General features: G+C 44.4%; 1 long non-coding RNA gene across 2 annotated transcripts; it reads right to left on the bottom strand.

Annotated features, from left to right (window-relative positions):
* Positions 1-277: 277 nt before the first annotated feature.
* On the bottom strand, positions 278-5,736 carry LOC129528269 (uncharacterized). Of its 2 annotated transcripts, XR_008673506.1 has the most exons (5): positions 5,618-5,736; positions 4,353-4,464; positions 3,120-3,225; positions 2,924-3,016; positions 278-2,360 (listed from the first exon to the last, which is right to left on the bottom strand). It is a non-coding gene; the product is annotated as an uncharacterized lncRNA (long non-coding RNA). The 2 variants fall into 2 exon arrangements; XR_008673505.1 differs by having other exon boundaries at positions 2,924-3,225.
* Positions 5,737-6,015: the final 279 nt, after the last annotated feature.

Below are 6,015 nucleotides of genomic sequence, written 5' to 3'. Positions count from 1 at the left end.
GTACACAATCTGATCAGCTGTCAGCACGGCCAGAATAAAAGCAGGCAGAAGAACGTGGAAAGGCACACACCCAGGAACAATACTTTGTAGGCTTCAATCAAGTTGATAATATTACCCATCATGATAACCTAACCTCAGAAGTGACAACCCACCACCTTTGTGGTATTCCATTCACTAGAAGCATATCGCTAGGTCCAGCCCATACAGGGCATGAACACTGGGAGGCAGGGACCACTGGAAGCTGTGAGTTGTGTGCAAAGCAACCAAACACAGGGGCACTGAGCGTACCCAAATCCTTCAAGATCACACAGTGGATTTGGGGTCAGAGCCAAGCAGATCTCCACTGTCCTCCCTCCTCCCTCCATCTTGAGCAGTGCTGTGGGGCAGGGCTGGTGGCATGGGCACCAGTAGGTTGGTAAGGAGGGAAGAGGAGTAGTGAAGGAAGGAGGGCACCAATCCATTTACCCAAATTTATTCTGGAACAGAATTTGTTTTTCAAGTTATCAAACAGGCAAAAATAAGAAGTGACTGCCGGTATGGATTTATTACCACTAATGCAAAAGCTGTTCCTAATAATGTTTTAAAGTATTCCATGTAATACATCTGTTCAGTTCAAATTTATAAATGGGGTCTAGAAAGAAGCACAGCACCCATCAGGGAGTGCTGAAGAGCCGTGTTTGTCTGGCACTTTGTGTGTAGGTTCTTCCAGTAGGGAAGGGTGTTGTTTGGGCTGATTCTGGTCCAGAAATCATTGCTGGTGGATTCAGCAGCTGACCAATCCCCCCACTCTACTCCCCACTCTGTGGTGCTGCTCACCTGCTCAGCATCCCTATGGTAGAAGAGAAAGAGCTTAGGACACAGCAGAGCAGTACTGGGCCAGGGTAATGGAATGGGGCTCTCAAATCAGAAAGGTGTGTGGGTGGTTAATTCAAATGATCCCAAATACTTCCCCTCCTACAGCCATAATGCTCAAGCCTTCCTGCTGTGTGCTCAGTTTCTTCTTCTTGTGGGTTTAGCTCCTCTCCATGCACAAACCAGGCTTGACTTGGGGAGGACAAGGCATCGCCACACCATCTCCACATCTCTGTCCAGTGTGTGTGCATGTGTGTTTGTGTGTATGTGTATACGTATACGTATATGTGTCAGGATGGGGGAAAGGGGTGCTGAAAATAGCAACATGTTATTTCTAGGCTCTTTGGAAAGAAATGAAGCAGAATGAGAATGAGAGAGAAGTGTGGAAAACTGAGTTAGAAGGGAGGGGAGAGGCAAGTGGTGCAGGGAGGAGTAGGGAGCTACACACCTGCTATCTTTTCCTCACTCTTCAAATTAGCCTTTCCCGTTTGGGGAACAACAAAACTGAAGCTCAAGGAGCTGCCGTAGCTTGGCCAAAGTGGCACAGGGGTCGATCCAGAATGCAGCCCTATAGCAGCCTGCTGTGCAGAACATGGGATTGGTGACATGGCACGCAGAGCAGTGCCTATCACCTTGTGATAGGTGGTTGGCAAACTTCTCCTTCCGTCTTACAAATTACACACACACACAGACATACACATACACACACACGCACATACACACACACATATGGATTCTTGTTTCCATTGTTCAAACTATTTTAGATGGCAAATTCTTACTCTAGAGGCCATTCCCAAGAGTGGAATCCTGGAGGGTGTCATAAAATCCTTGTGGGGTGGGTGCAGAGTGCACCCAGCAGCAGGATTCTTTGTGGTGTCTAGGCATATCAGCCTCTTGGCCACAGCACTGTGCCATGAACAGAGGCTCCCTCAGACCAGAAATATGATCTAAGAGTGAGGTCTTCAAAGGACAGAGGGTCCTTGAAGAGGCTTCTGGTTACTGGGGGAGGGAGCTTCCTGGAAAGCTGGCATCTGCTGGTTCTTTATAAGAAACTTAGGCCAGTGTCTGTCCATGTAGGAACTTCAGGTGACAGGAGAGAAGTCCAGCTTTACCTGAGGTTGGAAGCCGTCTTTCCAGCTGATATTTCTTATATTAGGAGGAAAGGGACAAATTTCAAGGAGCAGAAGTCAATTGTAACCAGTTATGAAAGAAAGAAAACTACCTCCCCTAAAAGATGTCCGTGTCCTAATCCCCCAAACCTGTGAATATGTTCCCTACATGGTAAAGGGGGATTAAGTTTGTTGATGGAAATAATGTTGCTAATTGACTGACCTTAAAATAGAGTGTCCTGGATTATTCGGGTGGGCCCAGCATACTCACACAGGTCTTTAGAAGATAGATGAGTGTGTGTGTCAAGGACATGTAGTCTGGGAAAGACTCCACGAACCTTGGATAACTTTAAAGACAAAGGGGGCTATGATCCAAGAAATGTGGGCTGCCTCCAGGAGCTGAGGAAGGCAAAAGAGAAGAATTTACCCCAAGACCATCTGGAAAGAAGGCCACCCTGCCAACACCCCGATTGTAGCCCAGCGAGACCTAGGTCACATTTCCGACCTCCAGAATTGTAAGATAAAAAAATTTTGTTGTTTTATGCCACTGGGCTTGCAGTCATTTATGACAGCAGCCATAAGAAACTAACAGGAGGCCAGGCACGGTGGCTCACGCCTGTAATCCCAGCACTTTGGGAGACCGAAGCAGGTAGATCATTTGAGGTCAGGAGTTCAAGACCAGCCTGGCCAACGTGGTGAAACCCCGTCTTAAAATACAAAAATTAGCTGGGCTTGGTCATGGGTGCCTGTGATCCCAGCTACTCAGGAGGCTGAGACAGCAGAATCACATGAACCAGGGAGGCGGAGGTTGCAGTGAGCTGAGATCGCACCACTGCACTCCAGCCTGGGCAACTCCATCTCAAAAAAAGGAAAGAAACTAGAAACTAACAGGAAACAGTGTAGGATTGTCTAAGTCCAGGGGGAAATTCTGTGGGGCCCAGAGAAGCGGCCTAATTCCTCACCTGATGCAGGCTGGGGGGAGTTGAGAATACATCCAGCCCCTGCAGGACTTGGCAGCCAGGGTCACAGGTGAGAGTCTGAGCAGACTCGTTTCACTTCTAAGTGGTCAAGGGCTGTCAGTGAGACCCCAGACATGGCTAGACAAGCTCTCGGTCCCCTTCTTGGGAACTTTTGAAGTCATCATTTAAAAAAGAATACAGGAACCACCAGCCAGTGACAGCCACGAAGAGAGCTCTGCTTCTTTGACCTCTTCACAGTCTTTGCTGTTTTGTTTATTTTCCCCATAGTGATTGACAGCTGAACCCTTCAAGGAAAAGGCCTTGTAAATTGTTTCATGAACAGAAAAGGAAAAAAAAACAGAACAAAATAAAAAATGAACACTTCCCATTTCCCAGTCAGCCAGGACTGCCAGAAACCTAGGTTGGAGAAACAGGTGTTGGCAACAGGGAGAAGCAAAATCCTCATGGATCCCTGAGGCAGACAGGCAGACAGAAAGGCTTCAGAGGCCATGAGAAGGTCATCCACACAGAGCCAGGACCCACATGAGGAAGCAGTGGCTGTGCTTCCAGGGAGGACTACTTGGCTTAGCATGGAGTTGGCACTCAGCAAACATGAGCTGCTCTTATTATTATCACATAATAAGAAGGAATGTCAGATTACCCATTCGTTAAAAAGAATGCATTACGTTGCATTCCTTCGTACTCATTAGTTTACCTAACTATTCCATAACCACGTTGACATGGTAAGACTGGTGGTATTTTCCCCCACCACTTTATAAATGTAGAAATGTCAAAGTGAGACACATTCTCGTTTTGAATAAACAGGATGAGGAACTCAATGGTCAACAAGAGACTCCAGGCCAGAGAAGGAGACTCAGCAGGGTATGAAGGCAATGGGCTCAGAGCTTCTGGGAGACACCCTCTGTGACCTCCAGGACTAGCTGGGGAAACCAAGAGGCCAGAAAGACTGATCCACTGTCTCCAGACCTCAGAGCTGGCCACTGACTTGAATCCAGCTCCCAACTCTCTGCTTAGGCTCAGAACCACCCTGCTCTGAGACTTCCTAACTGCCTTGTCTCCAACTGATTGGGAACAGGGCAGAAAAGGGGATGAACCACTTGGCAGGGCTGTCACCCTCCCAAGGCTCATAGCTGCACCCTGGAAAGTCCTCCAACCACTTCTGCCTTCTAGTTACCAAAGAAAAAAATACTGATTGTAAACATCACTTTAAAAGCATGCCATCCAACAGCCGGCTCAGCTGCAATACATCAGCCTGAATTGTACTCATTTATGGTGAAGCATTTTATATTAATGTTTTCATTGCTTATCACAGACACTGGCTTTAAAGTGCTTAAGCCAGCTGTACTGAGTTATTTATTAGGCTTTTCTTTTTTCCAAGTTGCCTTTTCCTTAAATAAAGTATTTGTTTTACCTTCATACATTTAAGAATCCCTCTTGTCTCCTGCCCATCAGTTCTGATGGCTTGTGTGCATACACTGTTTGTTTCTCTAGAATTTACTCAGTGCCTCCGGAAGTCAGGTGAACTGGAGCCAGCAATGCCCATGGAAGGAAAAGGTATAGTAAGGCAGAGAGTTCAGTCTCTGCAGGACCATCTAGCTTCCCTTCCTCTGTCTTCCTTCATCCTACAAGTTAGATTCCACCTCCACTATAATATTGAAGCTCTTCAATGATTGCCCTAAGTCAACTGATTTGACAATTGGGATACAGTCAATGCTGCTAATCATCTCCCCTTCCATGGCTCTCCTCTTGCCATTATGACTACTCCTGTGTCCCCGTCATTAACTCTACCTTCTTCTTCATTCCTAAGTATGGGTGGCCTAAGGGTCAGGCCTCAGGCCTGTCTCCTTCAGAACTAGCACCCTACATAAAGTGAAGTCCTCTAAATAGTGAGACACCCCCTTTCCTTTACCCACAGGGCTCCCAGAAAGCTGACAGCAAGACAGAAACCTGGACGGTTGCTATCTAGAGAGTCAAACTTTCTAATCTTGTGACTTTAGAGTTGGCTAACAAAATTCCAGGACCCAATCACTCCACACTGAAGCCCATCAGTCAACAAAGTCTAACAGTAACCATAGAATTCCAGTCAGCAACGTGGTTCTTCATTCTGAAATACAAACAGATAGCCAAGCACCAGCTGACACTTAAGAAGAGCTCTAACAAAAAAACAAAAAAAAAGAACAAAAATTGGAAATACGGCCTTGTAAGAAACAAAAGTAAAGCAAGCAGAAAAGAAATTCTTAAAAAAAAAAAAACTGTAAAAATCTTCAGAAAAAAAAAGATAGGTATCCATGCAATAAGAACAGAAAGTTATAAAATAATTAGAAAAATTTAAAAAAGAATGTGTGGGAATTAAATATGGAATACCCATAATACAAAAATAAATAGATTCTAGATGATAAATATAAGCAATCTCTAGAAGATAATATAATCAATAAATATTATTGGAAGTAGACAAAAGATAACATGATGGAATGCAGGAAAGAAAAATTAAAGCATCTATCAAGCAGGTTCAATAGTCTCTTAAAAGAAATTTTAATGAGAGATCTGAGAGAAAACAAGGGAGGCAATTACAAAGAAAAAATTCCAAAAAGATTTCCAGAACTGAAGGGCATGAAATTCCAGATTTAAAGAGTCCATCAAAAGATCAAACATAATGAATGAATAAAAGAGACAAACCTAGATATATCACTGTGAAATTTCAACACACCAGGGATAAAGAGTAGAAATAAATACTTTCAGAGAAAGGTGAAAAAGAGATCATGTAACAAGAGTAGAAGTCAAGGAGGCATGAGACTTCTGAGTAGGAACACTGGAAGCTAGAACACAATGGAACAATGCCTTTAGAATCCTGTGGAAAAAGCACCTTCATCTTCAAGTTCTATATCTAGCCAAATGGTAAATGAAATATGAAGAGCAAATAAAGACATATTCAGATACACAAGGGTTTTAAAATTTTACCCTCATGCATGTTTTTATGAGAACTGGAAAAGGCTCTTTACCAAAGCAAGAGAGCAAAGCAAAGAGGATATGACATCCAGGAATGAGGTGATCCGAGGAGCTCGGGGAGACCAAGG

The sequence above is a fragment of the Gorilla gorilla genome, chromosome 17, assembly GCF_029281585.2.
Source record: "Gorilla gorilla gorilla isolate KB3781 chromosome 17, NHGRI_mGorGor1-v2.1_pri, whole genome shotgun sequence".
NCBI lineage: Eukaryota > Metazoa > Chordata > Mammalia > Primates > Hominidae > Gorilla > Gorilla gorilla.
This window is presented reverse-complemented; position numbering and strand designations above follow the sequence as displayed.